This window comes from Furipterus horrens, unplaced genomic scaffold (genome assembly GCF_987537825.1).
Source record: "Furipterus horrens unplaced genomic scaffold, mFurHor1.1.pri manual_scaffold_1, whole genome shotgun sequence".
Lineage (NCBI taxonomy): Eukaryota > Metazoa > Chordata > Mammalia > Chiroptera > Furipteridae > Furipterus > Furipterus horrens.
In genome coordinates, this window is record NW_028327171.1 from 90,425,205 (window position 1) to 90,443,301 (window position 18,097).

General features: G+C 37.5%; 1 pseudogene; it reads left to right on the top strand.

The window, feature by feature from the left end:
• Positions 1 to 9,978: 9,978 nt before the first annotated feature.
• On the top strand, positions 9,979 to 11,356 carry LOC150021460 (histamine N-methyltransferase pseudogene; annotated as a pseudogene).
• The last annotated feature ends 6,741 nt before the right edge of the window (positions 11,357 to 18,097 follow it).

The window sequence follows — 18,097 nt, forward strand, 5'->3', positions numbered from 1 at the left end:
AGTCTCGCCTGACCATATTCCTTCTATCACAAAGAAAAATTACCTTGTTAATAAACTAATGTATGTCCCTACATAAAAATTTTTTTGTTTTAAAATTAGTCTACAGCATGACTGCAGAGCTAACACATGGCAACATATCACTATATGGAATTTCAAAACAAATACAGGAGAGTTAGGGAGAGGAAAATCTTGTCAGTTCTTTTAAAATTATGCCATCTAAATGACACCTGTTATCCTCCTTCCTGAAAGTTGAGACTGATTCCAAGGATATTAGTTATTAAAAAAAAAAAACCTTGACATGTAATTTTAGGAGTAAACAGAATAATAGAGCCCAGTAGCTCTGGGAAGTGTTCCGTGCCGTATACTGCTGATTGCTAACCAGAATTCCAAACTAAGTACTGTTTTGTTGTTGCCTTTTATAGGTATATTTACACCTAAGATAGATAACATCCTAAACTTAATAAAACACCTAACCAACATTTTCCAAGATATTTCTGTGTGCCTGGCCATGTGCTAGGTACTAAGGATACAAAGGTATTCATAAAAGGAGCTCAGTAATCAGGGAGGAGCCCAGATATGTAAGCAGTTAACTAAAAGATATTGCGATAAGGGCTGTGACAGAGGAAGCTACACATATAGCTGTGCGAGCTCAGAGATGAGAGGAATTGAGTCACCAGGAAAAAGTCTCAGAAGACTTTCTATAAAGGTGACTTTTTAACTGGATCCAAAATGGGTAGAGTTTTTGATCAAAGGAAAAAAGCAGTAAGCATGAAGCTGCAGAGTTGGAAGGACGTTACAAGGAAGGGAGAAACAGGATGTGTGCATAAAATAATCTCTATTTATTTATACCCCCTTTTAGGTCATAGAGAAAAAAAGTAATTATTTCCAAACTCATAGAAAATTTATACATCTCCTCCTAACTACAGCTAAAGACATGTCTGTGTATTAAAACCCATGTGCTAAACATAAACTATTTTGACTGAGAAATGAATTTTGACAGAGATATAGGTAGAAGTAGAAACTACCAGATATAAGTCAATAGACATCCAGATAAAAGCTTTGTAAATTGTGGTCTTATTGTTTTTCACCTAAATGAATTGACTATTTACTTAATATTATTAAATGCCTGTCAGTTGCCATGTGCTTTACAAGGCACTGGGGATTCACTGGAGAATAAGCCAAAATAACCTGATTTCACAGAGTTTATATTCCTAGAGAAGATGGTGGAAAATGAACAAGAAGCAATTCCAATGTGATACAATTCCAAGTGTAGCTGACTTGAAGTATCTTACAAGCAGCTAAGGTGAAATTACTTGTAGAAACCAATACTTCTTTCCAGAAAAAAAAAAAAAAAAAAGAAAGAAAGAAAAGCCATATAAAAAACAAAAACACATTTGATCTAAGGCATTGGGGATAGCTAAAGCTACTAGAAATTGAGAAGTCAGGATCACAGAGACACTGGAGCCACAGAGAGAAGAGCAGACATTCCATTGACCTTTTTTTTTTTTTTTTTTTTTTCCCTCTCAGGACAATTCTGGGAAGCCAAGTGCTAAGAATTAAATCAGGGGATTACACACCCCTCTGTATGTGCAGGTGTGAATTGTCACTCTTTGTCTGGACCTCTGGATGGCAGTGTCTGGGGAATTGGATTAGGAAATTATGCTATGATATGCTGCCTGCTGCTATTATTATAAGAATCTGTCCTTTGTCTCTGATTGAGGAGTTTCATGACTTCTGTAGATATCTCATGGGACAAAAGACACACACAAAAAATTGGGGCTGCCAATGCATTCAACCATCTATGAGATGTCTCAATCCTGTTAAGAGACAATTCCCCATGTGTCTATTTGTTTCATGCTAGTTTTTAAGAATGTTTTTACAGGGAATAGCCATGGGAGAGAGTGAGAGTGAGAGTGTGTTCTTTCTCTGGAGTGAAGGGCAGGCTGCTTAAAAGATAAATATCTACACTACATAGAGATATAGCTTTATGTTTAGGGATCTATAGACTTTTTCATGTTAGTTATTTTTCTTAAGCAATCCTTGACAATATGTAGCATTTAAGGAATCTGTCCATTTTATATAAAGTTTTGAATGTATGGACATTGAATTATTTATTGTATAGTACTGTATGCTTGCCCTGGCTGGTTTAGCTCAGTGGATTGAGCGTCGGCCTGCGAGCTAAGTGTCGCTGGTTCGATCTTCCAGTCAGGGCACATCAGAGAAGGAAAACTCTGACTCCAAAAAACCTCCGCTGCCTTGCGGCATACCTCTTCAGGGGAAAGGCTAAGGGAGTAAACCCTGACAGAAAATCCGGAGCCGGAGTCCCTAAGGCGGTTTGACGTTGTAGTCAACACCGGCAACTCCTGCGGCGCACCTGAACCCAAAGCTGTATCGACTCCGTCTTTCCCTTGGATCCTTCAGCTGCGAAGAGAGGGGGGGTCTGCTGCATGGGCAACAGCAGACCCTCCATATTACCCTGCCCAGGCTCTGTAGCTTCAGTGTCATCGCAAGATGTCGATTCAGCACGGGAGGAGACAGATACCGTGTCACTCCCGAGTCGGACTGCACAGCCATTCTCGGCGGTGCAGATAGACTCTGAAGAAGCTACACCATCGTCTCTTGAGACGGACGGCTGCCGACGACTGTATGCTTGTCCTAGATAAGACAAAGTTGTCTTTCAATTAATTTTATCAAATTAACTAGAAGTGTGGAAATTAAATTAGCATGTGTTCTTAAATTAATAGCAGTTTAGATCCTAAATAGTAAGTAAGTAACTCATATTTGGCCTAAGTAGCAGCTCATGGGATTTGAGACATAAAGATTAAGTGTATTTAGTTTGAATAAATCGCCTTAGAAAAAAGTTCTTGAAAATCTTGGAAAGTAGAAGGTTGTTAAGCACAGATCAGTTTCCTACCAGATGAAAAGGCTTGTTTATAATTAATCTGATAGTGATAAAAAGGCTTTTAATTAGATTTCCAACACAAAATGGAAAGGATAGGCTTGGGGTCTGAAACACAGAAGAGTTCAGCCATCTGCTGCCAACTAGATCTTGCCAACATGCTATTTGCAAGTTAAATTATGCCAGCTGATGACATATGGCACTACTTTCTTCTTTAAATATCTTACTACAAATGAGTTTGCTGCTCTGCCACTTGGCTCAGTACTAAATGCTCTCAAATGCTGAGGTTGGACTTTCAGAAGTCACAGCAGTTGCCATAATTGTCCTTAGTAAACAAATCTAAGTAAGGAACATAGATCTAAGTTGCTGGTCCATGTGTTATTGTTTTGTGAAGTGATCGTAAGTTTGGGAAACTCGACCTCTGAGCTATTCACATTTAGAATTTACAAACTTAAATTTTTCTTCACAGTTTTAGGGTAATGAGGTAGAGGAGACAACAGTCCCCTCCCTAGGTTTTGATCCATGTCTGAGGGAAGAGGACAAGTGGTCTAAAGATAAGAAGTCAAAACCTATTTGAATTCATTGCTTTACCTCAAGCGTGATGTGTCTATCATCTGGCAAAAGAGATGGGACTTACACTGCAGAAGCTCTGAAGAATTTAACCCATTGACACACTGCAAAACAATGTATTCTTATTCCTAGCAGCCTAAAGGTGAAAAATTCTGTTTCTCTCAAAATTTCAGGCTTGTTAACCACTACAGTTTTGTCCTCAGATATATTGACACAAAATGTCTTGAATTAAGGCCCCAACCTTTTTCCGGACCCTCTATTCACTCAGCCTCCACAAAGCTTTCCATAAACAGTTTTCACATGACCTAACTAAACAAACCTATGTGTATAAATAACTATAATTTTGTGTGAGGATATTTTGAAAAACACTGTCCTGTATATCATTAAAATAACTCATGGATATGGATTGGTTTTGTGGTAAAGCAGGCAAACATTAACTTCCTGAAGGAAGGCCAAAAACATGGACATGTGAGTTTCCTGACAGAGAACGTGAAGGTCCTCAGCCAATCACACCACACATTTCCCTACCTGTAATCCACATGTCACCTGTAAAGCATGGAGTTGAGGCTATTAGAATGGAGTAATGGAGCCTATCCATTATATTTTAGTCCCTGCTATTTGTAGTGCCTATTCATCCATAAATTTATAATCATGACTATCTAACTTATAGCTACCAATAAGTTTTCTTTACATAAGACTCAATCTCCTGACTTACTTGCAACACTTTCTCAAATTCTCACTGTGGACTACATCATTAGAAAATAAAATTTTACACCCCTGCCTTCTTTTTTTACAATATTCATCTGAAGCAAAGCAAAGACTTTCCTAAACAAGGCAACATATTTTAAATATTATATTACTATTTGAACTGTGATCACAAGAAGATTCAAAAATCCTTCAATTTCTGCTTAGACCACCATTTGATAACTATTTCTCCCAAACTCAAAACAATTTTGGAACTGCACTGAATTTAATGGCCCACGATAAGATGTGACTTAGGTTGAACCAGGAGAGTGTCCATCTTGACTTACCTAAGAAAAGACAATTAGAATCCTCTTCAGGGGTTGAAAAGGTTGCTGAAGAAAAGATGCTTTCTGTGAGATCATGATCTTCAAGGGCCAGCTAAGTATGGAGCTTCCAGGAGCCATCTAGACACCTTATGAAGACGCCTGAGAATAAAGCCAAAAAGAAGCAAGCACAGCATGAGTCAGCATTGTACTCTCTAAAAAACGTTACCACCAGCCACATGTGGCATTTCCTCAGTTGCTAATAGCCACACTTCAAATGGTCAATAGTCATATGGCTATCATATTGGACAGTTCAGAAATAGAACATCTCTTTTATCACAGAGCATTTTATCAGACAGCATGGTCTAGATGAAGAAAGAGTCCTAATTCCACCTTTTAAATCTTTGCATCCAGCCTTACCTAAAGCTAGATCCACCTTAAATTCCATTTTGGTTTAAGCTAAAATAATGAAATTTTGTTTAAGTTATATTTCTGACCTTTGAAAAAATAATGGGCAGAAGGTAGACCTCAGGCCTATTTCCTAGAAGCAGAGTCAAAAAACAGACAACAGCCTTCTCACATTTTCCCAATTTCTTCCTGTGACCTTTCCTGACAAGCCTCAGCTTCACTCTCCTTCACTACAAAAAACAAAACAAAACAAAACAAAAAAAAAACCACCTTTCCCTTTCCCACCCCTTGGAAGGAGATCTAGGGATAGTGGTTTGGTAGGTATTATCACAAAACTAGTCTCCATACTTCAAAAATAAACAAAGATGGGCATTAGTTAAAACTAATAGTAGGGGAAAGAGCTGAGTTCCATTCTGACTTACACAGAGGTGACTGGGCATTTTAAAAAGGGAGTGAGGTGTAGGGAAAGGCAGGTCAGTGGAAACATGATTAGGCCAGCCAGCTGCCTGCCAGGTGGAAGATTACTGAAGTTATCCTCCCACAGAGCCTAGGAGACAGAGGCCCTAGCCTTCTTCACCATTACATCTCAAAAAAAAAAGGCTTTCAGGTTCTTGAGAAAGACACTTCTGACTTGTAGGAGACACATCCACATCTCAGAGGGCTACAGAAAGGATTCACAATTCTAAGCCTTTTTTAGTATATGTTCTCAGAACGTGAGATCAGATGTGAGCTAAACCACAGTATATTATGACAGCTCTAAGCTTTTCCAGACAGCGACCTCAAAAGGGACTTGGTTGTCCCAGAAACATCAGGCCTCAGGCTGCTAGAGGCCATGTTAAATTAAAGCTGCTTAGTGCAAGGATTTGAATGGAGTATGTGTGCCGGGAGTTCTCTGTAGTGTTCACTACCCAGATTTTTCCAGAACGCATAGCGAACCATAAATTATGTAATTTAATCCACAAAGCAACACTCTGATGTAGATATATTAGGCCCATTCTACAGGTAAGGGGACCAAAGCTCAAAAGGCTTAAATCACTCGTCCAGGTCACATACTAATAAATTAAAAAGCATATTGGAAGCCAGATTTCTCTGAGGCAAGATCATGGTTTTCCTCACGTCACCTACAGCTTTGTCTCCCTACAGATCTCCCTAATTTTTCATGCATGTTTCTGTAAGTAGTTTTCACAAAAGTGCCTTGCTTTTAAATGGCAGAGCCCATAAGATGTGAATAGAAAAAAAGAAACCTCACAAAATGTCAGAAACTTGTGATTAACAGGCAGCAGGTGTACAAACTGAAAGTGTACGACTGACATCCATTGTCATCTCAGCAAATGGCTTGGTCCCAAAGTTGCTGAAGAGGGAAATTTGATTATCTTTGCTTCCTCAGAAGACTGATCAATTGAATTCACAGTGCTATTGTTCCAGATACAGCCTGAATCTTCCATAGGATTTTAATCAGCAGTAGCATTATGTAGCATATGGGAGCTATTTGGTTGAAAGGAGACTCCAATTGTCACCCGTACATCCACCCAGCGTGAAAGGAAAATAATAATATGAAATAGTGGGACTTTCTTACCCGTAGAGCAGCTTCCTTCTGAGAAACTCCGAGGTTGACTAACCTGTATCTTCACAACATCCTGTTAGGTGGGTCAGAGAACTACTTGACTATATATCTGGATGCTTACTGCCTGCTTCCACCAGCATTTTAATCTCTTTTCTAGCTTTTTCTTTATTCCCATCTATAAATCCTATCTCTTCTAACCTTTCTATATTTTTTCTTCTCTTTAGTTTAATGAATAACTTTTACTCATCCCTCCCCATTTACGCTGCTCTAACCTTCACTCCTCCTTCTCTCTACTATTTTCTTCCTTTCTTATCCTACTTTGTAAAAAGCCTAGATGGGAAATCAGGATTTATACAGCAATTAAGTCTATAGCTCAATTGCATTACCCTATTACTCCACATTGACGGTCAGAGTTCGAGGTCACTTACTTATTCATTCCCACAGTCACCAAAAGTTTAGTGATGTTTGTTTCAGGACTCAAAGATGAGTAACACATTGCCCTTTCCTTCAAGCATGGAAAACAATATAAACAGTTAATGACAATGCAATGATATAAGCGTCATCATCTTACTGAGCCCATTGAAGTACAGGAAAATCAAAGAAGGCGTGGTGTCTGCAGTTCCTAGAACTCTCGGGCCTGGTTCCAGAGCCAGACCCAGAAATCAAACATAAGACTTCTTTTTATTCCCCCTTTGTGTCTTGACCTTTCTCATGCCTCAACTACCACACTCAGAAATGTTCAGAAGGATATTATGAGAGATTGCTTAACAATCTTACACACACCTGAGAATGGCATTGACCAAGCTCACCTGTGACTTGATGAGTCAGCTTTTTATTTTAAGTAAGTATAGTGAAATATAAAGCTCTGGCATATATTTGTTCTGCTTGGAGAAAATGGGAAGAATGAATCACTGGTGCTATTAGGAAGCAAAACAGGATTTTAAAATAAAGTGTTAAGACCCAACCTTCATATCCTTGTATTTTGTCCAAAATGTTAAATCCAAAGTGGTGAGCTAGCAAATGTCAGTTTTATGCCCTCAGGTAACAGACAGACTTTATCAGATGACAGAGAGAAGGTTGATTGAAAAGAAAAATAACCATGAATGACATACTCCGTAAGTGTTGAACCATGTCAGAAAATGTGATTTCCTTCTCCTGACCTGAGACCTAGTTAACTAACTCCAAAAACTCAGCTGCCAAAAGTTATAGGAAGTGCTTTCTTTACCATGGTATTGCCATCAAAGCACTCAAGCCATGAAAATCAGTGCTTAAAGTAATGAGTGCTTACAAAGAAAATCTGTATTGATTCTGTACAAGGATGGAAATTGATTAAAAGAGAATTCTTCCTTAAGAATCAATAATGGAAAAAACAAACAAACAAACAAACAAAAAAAAACCCTCTTCCATTAGCATCAAACTTTAGGAACAATCAGGCAGAACAATTCTGGGAATCTCAGATAAGTCCTGAAAATGAGACTCTAATCACCTGGGTTTCTGAGATAGTGTTGAGGTTTTATACTGAGCATATCATTTAGGTAGTGAATAGGTTCAAGGTAAGATTGTAATATAATCTTTAAGTTTTTTTTTAATTGAAGATAATCATCTTTTTTCTTTGTATAAGCACAGTACCTGAGACAAAATGATGCTAAATAAATGTTTGTAGCATATATGAATGAGTAAACAAATAAACAGATACTATTATCAGGTGTTCTAAAACAAGATTAAAACCCACTTGCTTAAAAAAATATTTAAAAACTAACAGACAGGTCCTTAACTTATGAAGGTTCTACTTTATGATGGTGCAAAAATGATACACATTCAGTGGAACCCTTACTTCAAATTTTGAATTTTGATCTTTCCCCAGGCTAGCAGCATGTAGTATGACACTTTCTCATGATGATGGGCAGCAGCACTGAGCTTCAGCTCCCAGTCAGGCACACTCGTATAAGGACAAACAACAGATACTCTACAGTATACTGTAATGCCAGCATTTTATAAATATTGTGTTTTGTGTCTGCATATTCTCATCTTGTCTACAAAATGCCCACCTCTATCTCCCACTCTAATGAGAAGAAGAAAGGCAATTACCCTTGAGATGAAACTCAAGATAAGTCTTCAACTGTAGGCTAATGTAACTATTTTGAGCATATTTAATGTAGGCTATGCTAAGCTATGATATTCAGTAGGCTTGGTGTATTAATTGCATTTTGACTTATGATATTTATTATCAACTTATGATGGGTTTACCTATCAAAAGCCATAGCAAGGAACTAATGAAAAAACTATATACAAAATGTTTCAAATCCATATAACCTCCCAATAACCTTGTTAATCCTGATTTGCACAGTCAACACTGCTATTGCAAACCTGATCCATTTTAGGCTAACTGGCTAATGGTTCAACAAGTAACGCCACCCCCCTAAAAAAAATACCTCACTGTCTTCATACAATGAAATTTTCCTTTTCACTAACATAAGAGTTCAATGGCAGAAGTGGGATTTGGGGACAAAGAGCCCTGCACTGTAGGGAACCACTCCTTGTGGTTTCAGGAATTGTAGCCCAAACCATGAGCCAGAGACCCCCTGCCCCCGGGGAGGCCTTTAACTCTCAATGGAAAACCAGAAGGCTAGGAGGCAGACAGGACCAAAGGCCACTCAAAGGGTTCCCATGGGAATTGGGTTTCAAGAATGCATATTATGCTTTAGAGCTTTCTCTGCTTTTCTTATCTCTTAGTTAACTATAAACAATCTATAGATTAAAAATGTATAAAGCCTTGCACCTAATTCCAGTGTGGCATCAAGATGTTTAATAGACCCTGACATGGACCGGTCACTGAGTTCTCTATATTAATATCTGTAATCAGTAACTGTCAACTGTAACCTAAGCATCTAAAAGCTTATTGATGATTCATAAGTCTTGACCTTGTATCTCTCAAATCCTCTGCTCAATTAAAGGCATGGGAGACAGAAGTTCTATGCATTTCTCCACTAGAGAGATTTACCATCTCCCATCCCCCCAGAAAAAATAGTGTCCTGGATAAATTTGTTCTCTCAGCTGTGATCCTGAAACCTCTGCTAGACTGGGAGTTTCCAAATGAGCCAAGGTGTTGAACATGGGGACAGCCTTACTGCACCATGAAGGTATTCAGGGACCCTAATATTTTTTATCAATATTGGTTATTCCATTGACAGTTACCACAAAGTTCTCCACCAGGTTCCTACATTCATCCAGCAAATGGTGGAAGACAGAAAGCCTGTGGCCAGTTGGGGCAGGTGGTTTTGTGGTCCAGCCATAAAGATGAGGACATCGCCTCTGCCCACATTCCACTGGTCAGAACTCAGCATTTGACTTTAAAGTAGAAGGGCTGAAGAGTTCCATTTTGATAAATAATAACAGCCACTGTCAGTTTTTAAGCAAAGAAATGACCAAGATGAAAGTGGGGTACTATATTAGCCATGCTAAATAAATTAGCAAAGGTATAAACTAGAGACAGGGAAACCTGTTAGGAAGTGATTGCAGAGAAACCAAACATGGCCTCTTCCATAAGGAGCTTGTTTTCTGATCACAGCAGATATGTTGAATCTTTCCAGAGGTTTCTCAACAATTCCATCCATGAAACACCAGTGCATCTGGGACTTCATGAACAAGAACCTTCCAGGCATAATAGCAAGGATTGGAGACAAAATTAAAAATTAAGATTCTAAGCACTGGGGAGATGTGCAAGTGAAATTGATACTCAAAATCTCCCCAAAGGGCAGGCTCAATACCCAGGAGTTCATATGAACAAGGAATCTGTTGCTCGAGGGCTGGACAAATCACCAGGTGCAAAGAATTTGTAGCCAAGTCATCAAACATCAAGAACATAAAGTTTGCACAACAGGTGAGCAGCTTGTTCGGCCAGGTAGACACGCCCCCAGGGGTGATGGCAAAAGACAGGTAACAAGGAACAGGAGAGCCACTTGCTTGGCCTGGCAGACAGGCCGCCGGGGTGAAGAGAGAAGACAGGTAACAAGGAACAGGTAAGCAGCTTGCTCGGCCTGGTAGACAAGCCCCCCGGGGTGAAGGCAGAAGACAGGAAACAAAGAACAGCTGAGCAGCTTGTTCTGCCTGGTAGACACGCCCCCCGGGGTGAAGGCGGAAGACAGGTAAGGAAAAACAGGTGAGCAGCTTGTTCAGTCAGGTGGACATGCCCCCAGGGGTGATGGCAAAAGGCAGATAACAAAGAACAGGTGAGCAGCTTGTTCGGCCTGGTAGACACGCCCCCTGGGGTGATGGCAGAAATCAGGTAAGAAAGAACGGCTAAGCAGCTTGTTCAGCCTGGTTAGACATGCCCCCCAGAATGAAGGCAGAAAAAAAAGAAAGAAAAAAAAAAAAAAAAAGAAAGAACATAAAGTTTGCATGGCATTGGAGGCATCTGAATATCAAAATAGAATGATGGAGAAAAAAGAATTTCCGAAGTGGGACTTGATTCACATGATTCAGAGGCTGTATTATGTAAAAGACATCACAATTACCCTGAAACTCTTCCACAGTCTCTTAGCAACCAAGACTATGGGTCTTATTCTTGTGTCAGGAGCCAGGTGCTGGGACGAGCTATGGGCAAAGTGTGGATCCCAGATGGCCTCTTCCAGCATGTCACATTGGCTGATCTCACTCAGATGCTGGACAAGAAGGGGATTAAGTGTGAATGTTATGACCTTCTGTCCACCATGGGCATATCTGACCATTTTATGAAAATGGAGACCTGCCTTGGCATTCTTTGACAGAAGCCTGCAACTTTAATACAACAGCACCACCTAATTTCAAAGCAGAAAGTGTGAAAGATCTGCAAGAGCCTGAATTAGTGTAAAGAAAGATGGAAAATTTCTTTTTAATAATAATCTGAGTTTCATGGTGGCTGAGATATAAATATTAATCCTGAGAATGTATTAAACTTTTTATTTTAAATAATGTTGATTCTTTATTTCTGTATTAAAATTACAAATATGTCCCATAATATAAATAGAGCATTGCCTCTTATATATAAAGCAGAAAATTTCACACATTCTTGGACTTCTATGTACAATCATATATGACCATATATTGCTGGTCTTTTCTCACCCCTTCTCCAGGTAAAGAGACGACACGCAGGCTAAATACCATGTAAGTTAGAAAAATGAGACAACTAAGTTTCACTGTATTATTGATAATAAAATCCTTTCCATTTGTTGATTGCACTGGAATTTTCTACAGCATCAATAAAATATGTACTGTGGATTCTTTTAATACTAGTAAAGTATATGTTTATTGATACACTGAACACTAAGAAAGTACGTGGTTATTGATTTTCCCCCTTTTGTGAAGAGTATTTGTCTTGTACATTCCCCTACTGTAGTTTCTATCTTATTTTTAGTGATTACTAAAAGTAAACACTTTTAACATATTACAATTTTTTAAAAGCTATTGCAGTAGTGGGCAAAAAACAAAGATGCCCAGAACAACATAGTAGAAAAAGAATGACAAGAAAATGACAAATATGCAAGATATATTGATTAATTGAGCAGAAAAGAACCAAACAATAGTCTTGGCTTTTTTGTACATATATCTAAATTTAAATTGTCTTTTAGTTAACTGATATATGTTTTATTGGTTCGGTACTTTATTTTTCCCACTGGGATGAGGAGAATAAACAAAGATCTAGATGTGAAGAAGAGTGAATGAAGTATGGTATCCATGGGAAGTGAGGAGAATCTAATGAGGAATCAAGGAAAACAAATAAAAGGAATGTTTTGGGATACTAAGGGTTTTGAAGTTAATAGGTGACAGGAAATTGTGTCAAAGGTAAAAAAATTATACCCAGAACGTTCTCCCATATTTGTTATGCTGCTAGTCATCACAACTGTCAAACATTCCATTTTAACTGTGGCAACTGGCTTATAGTATACATTTTGGGGGATTCCATAAAGATGTCACTTGTACTGCTTTGAAGAGAAAAATTGTACCTGGGGAGGTTAATTGGTAATCAGATTTATCTAATAAAGATTAGTTTTAATCACATTGCTGGCATGCATTATAGGAATTAACTGATGCTTAGTAAGTTTAAAATACACAATGCAAAGCCTATTACTTAGGGGAAAAAATGGGTGCCATTAATCACTGGGAAAACAATATGTGTTTTTAAAAGACTTTCTACAGTCTTTCTGCAGTTTGTGAGAGATATGGACACAGCAACAGGGATAAGCACCCAGCCATCCTGTTAGTGATAGTGACAGGCAGAGTGAGGACCTCAATGTGAACAAGCCTTTCAGTCTCCTCACACATGCCAGTCTCTTCTCTTAAGTCATGCCTGGGACTGATTCTCAGAGAATTCCAGGATGTTCTCCCTATTGAGTACTAGTCAAGGTAAAAGAAAAGATACTTCTTTTCTTTGGGCCTTCTACACATTTAATTCTTTTTGATAGGAAGAAACAAATTTACATCTGTCCTTCAATTGTTCAATACAAAATTGCCATTAATTTCTCAGCAATCATGCAATAATCTATATGCACAAGTCCTTTATTAAAATAAAACCTTTGCTATACATATTCAAGAAGTAGAATTTGAAATGTTTAAATACACACATTTAATATGTAATAGTGTAATAGATTTGGCATGCAAAATGGAGCTGAAGATTCTCAAAACAGAAATATACCATTGTTAACAAATGTTAGAGCACCAAAGAATATTTGAGTAGCTATGAATGAAGCATTCTCCACTTAATCCCTTTGCAACCAACTGAGGTAAGTACTAACATTACTCTCAGTTTACAGATGAGGAAATAAAAACATAAAGTGATAACTTACTGTAGGTCACACACTTTGAAAGTGGAAGAGTAAATGAAGAGCTGGACTGGATGCAGTGTCTGCCCCCTTAACCACTTGACTGTGTCTTGGACCAAGAGCACAAAGATTATTCCACCATCAGAAGCCACCCGTGTTATTGTGATTGGGTGGCACTGCACAGGCAGGAAGAGGCACACAAGGGATGAGGCAGAAGTGGTAAGCAGAGTTAAGACCATGGACAGACTGGGTCTAATAGAAATGATAAAACTATTGTTAGATTCCAATTAAAAAATGGTGATAGTCATACGGTTCTGGATTTGATGATATGTGCAAAAATGTAATGATAAATAGTTGGAGCCTCAGCTAAATGCATCTATTTTCTGTCTTTTGAAAAATAATTACTGTTCAATAGCCTTACATTGACAGAGACCAGGATATAAGAAAGATTTGTTTAGTTGTAATTAACATCAGTCATCCTTCCGGAATTGTTGCTCAGTTGCCAAAGAATTATATCTACACTCTTTTTAGAAGCTTCTGCCAAGAATTATCCTCACATTTGTAATTTTCTCAGTAAAATTCTCTTACATTCTCTAGGGAATACATTGTTCTACATCAACACATGTTTCTATAAGATCAGTTAGCTCATATTTTCTGTTGATAAACAAAAACAAATCTCATAACCTTATATATACACAGTCAAATTTCTTTGGCACTATTACTCATAGTAGAGCTGCAATAACTTATGCACTTTATAACTTTTGACAAAGTAATTAATTTTTATTTCATAAAACTAGAAGGTAGATAATAGAGAACTGTCATTTGGCATATTAAAAATTTATAAATGCACCTAATGCACACATCTTTTTTATACTTTCTTAAAGTGGATAAATGGATAGATAAATAATAGATACATATATACATATACACATAGATAAAACAAAAAGTACTGCATGCTGGATTCTCTAAGAAGCAGATCTAGGTATGAAAATAAGCACAATGAACAATTATTAGTGAGTGATTTGGGGATAGAGATCTGTGGAAGGGAGCAGAGGGAACCAGTTTGAATAAGGATAGAAGTAAAGCTAAGATGCAGGTGACCACACATCTTAGGACTGAGATGGCCATTGAGAGTTATCCCAAGTTGACACAAAGCTTCTTCATATGCTCCATCTGATTAGTCATTGGATGTAAGTTGCCCGTGGAAGATGGGATCATGGGCAAATCAAGTTTCTTTAACTGAAGCACTACTCTAAATGGGCTAATGGCTTTCTGTTAGGAGCACTTACAGCCCATGGATGAACAATAATTTTAATCCTAAAGAAAGGTCTATGTGGCATATAAGGTCTTCACCAAACAAAGGTATAGCAACTCTGAAGCACACAAAAATAAAAAACAGGGTATATATAACATATGAGGAAGGACCCAAAAAAATAAAATAAAATTACAGTATTCCCTCACTTATCGTGGGTATGACTTTCCAGACCCCCCTCCCCCCACGAAGTAGGAACCTTACATTTATTCTACACTCTTAAACCTACATAACTTTAACAACATACATATACAGTACCACAAAATCCTGTGACACACTGTACAGCAAAAAATCCGTGATATGAACAACACACTAAACCACATGGACTTAACTGATATATATAGAACTTTTTACCCCAAAGAAGCAAAATATATATTCTTTTCAAATGCACATGGGACATTTTCAAAGAGAGACATGATAGGACACAAAACAAGCCTCAACAAATTCAATAAAATTGAAATTATATCAAGCATCTTTTCAGACCACAATGCCTTGAAACTAAAAATCAACCTCAGAGAAAAAAATCAAAGATCCTAACTCATGGAGAATGAATAACATGCTATTAAATAATGAATGGGTTAATGATGACATCAAAGAAGAAATCAAGAAATTTCTGGAAACTACGATAGTGAGCACACAACAGCCCAAAACCTATGGGACACAGCAAAAGCAGTCCTAAGAGGAAAGTTCATAGCAATACAGGCATATCTGAAAAGGATAGAAGAATCTCAAATAAAAAATCTAACCCTACAGGTAAAGAACTAGAACAACAACAACAAACAAAGCCTAGGAAAATAAGAAGGAAGGAAATCATCAAGATCAGAGCAGAATTAAATGACATAGAGACCAAACAAACAATTCAAAAGATTAGTAAAACTAAGAGCTGGTTCTTTGATAAAATACACAAAATCGACAAGCCTTTAGCCAGGCTCATTAAGAAAAAAAGAGAGAAGGCCCAAATAAACAAAATCAGAAACGAAAAAGGAGAAATCACGACTGATACCACAGAAATACAAACAATTGTAAGAAATTACTACAGACAACTATATGGCAAGAAATTTGACAACCTAGAAGAAATGGACAAATTTCTAGAAACATATAACCTTCCAAAACTGAACCAAGAAGAAGTAGAAAGTCTCAACAGACCAATAACGAAGAAGGAAATTGAAACAGTAATCAAAAATCTCCCAGCACACAATGGCCCTGGACCAGATGGCTTCAGAGGCGAATTTTACAAAACATTTAGGGAAGAACTAACTCCTACCCTCCTCAAACTATTCCAAAAAATCCAAGAGGAAAAAATTCCAAATCCTTTCTATGAAGCCAGTATTACCCTAATTCCAAAACCAGGTCAAGACATAACAAAGAAAGAAAACTACAGGCCAATATCACTGACGAACATAGATGCTAAAATCCTCAATAAAATATTGGCAAACAGGATCCAGCAATACATCAAAAAAATCATACACCACAATCATGTAAGATTCATCCCAGGGATGCAAGGATTCTTTAATATTCACAAATCAATAAATATAATACATTACCTAAACAAAATGAAAGACAAAAATCACATGATCATATCAGTAGATGAAGAAAAAGCATTTGATAAAGTACAACACCCATTTATGATGAAAACACTCAGCAAAATGGGAATAGAGGGAGCATACCTTAACATAAATAAGGCTATATATGAGAAGCCAACATCATACTCAATGGACAAAAACTGAAGGCATTCCCCCTGAAATCAGGAACAAAACAAGGCTGTCCACTCTCTCCACTCCTATTCAGCATAGTGTTGGAAGCCCTAGCCACAGCAATAAGACAAGAAAAAGAAATAAAAGGCATCCAAATTGGGAAAGAAGAAGTAAAACTATCATTAAATGCAGATGACATGATAGTATACATAGAAAACCCTATAAACTCCACTAAAAGACTACTCGATATAATAAGTGAATTTGGCAAAATAGCAGGGTACAAAATAAATATACAGAAATCTAAGGCATTTCTGTACACCAAAAATAAAATATCAGTGACAGAGACAAAAAGGAAAACACCATTTACTATAGCAACAAGAAAAATAAAGTGCCTAGGAATAAACTTAACCAAAGAGATAAAAGACCTGTACTCTGAAAATTACATAACACTGAAGAAAGAAATTAAGGAAGATACAAATAAATGGAAGCAAATACCATGTTCTTGAATGGGAAGAATCAACATCATCAAAATGGCCATATTCCCCAAAGCAATTTACAGATTCAATGCAATCCCTATTAAAATACAAATGACATATTTCACAGACCTAGAACAAATACTTCAAAAATTTACATGGAACCAAAAAAGACCCCAAATAGCCAAAGCAATCTTGAGACAGAAGAACACAGCAGGGGGAATCACAATACCAGACATCAAACAATACTACAAAGCCACTGTGATTAAAACAGTCTGGTACTGGCACAAGAACAGACATATAGGTTAGTGGAACAGAATAGAGAGCCCAGAAATAAATCCAGGAATCTATAGTCAACTAATATTTGATAAAGGAGGAAGGAACATAAAATGGAGTGAGAAGAGCCTCTTTAACAAATGGTGCTGGGAGAACTGGACAGGGACTTGCAAAAAAATAAAACTAGACCACCAACTTACACCACACGCAAGAATAAACTCAAGATGGATCAAAGACTTAAATGTAAGCTATGACACCATAAAAGTCCTAGAGGAAAACATAGGCAGGAAAATTTCAGATATCACACATAACGATATTTTCACAGATACATCTCCTAAGGCAAGAGAAATAAAGGAGAAAATAAACAATTGGGACTATAGCAAAATAAAGAGTTTCTGCTCAGCAAAAGAAAACATCAGCAAGATGAAAAGGAAATCAACCATATGGGAAAACATATTTGCCAATGATATCTCAGATAGGGGACTGATCTCCAAAATATATAAAGAGCTTATATGACTCAACATCAAGAAAACAGACAACCCAGTTAAAAAATGGGCAAAGGAACTGAAAAAACACTTCTCCAAAGAGGACATACATAAGGTCCATAGACACATGAAAAAATGCTCAACATCACTAGCCATCAGAGAGATGCAAATAAATACCACAATGAGATATCACTTTACACCAGTCAGAATAGCCATCATCAACAAATCAACAAACAACAAGAGCTGGTGAGGATGTGGAAAAATGGGAACCCTACTGCACTGTTGGTGGGAATGCAGACTGGTGCAGCCACTATGAAAAACAGTATGGAATTACTTCAAAAAACTAAAAATGGAACTGCCTTTTGAACCAGAGATTCCACTGCTAGGATTATACCCGAAAAATCCTAAAACCCTAATTCAAAAGAACTTATGCACACCTATGTTCATAGCAGCACTGTTTACAATAGCTAAGTGCTGGAAACAGCCTAAGTGCCCATCTGTAGATGAGTGGATCAAAAAACAGTGGTACATTTACATAATGGAATACTATGCAGCAGAGAGAAAGAAGGAACTCCTGCCATTTGCAACAACATGGATGGAACTAGAGAGAAT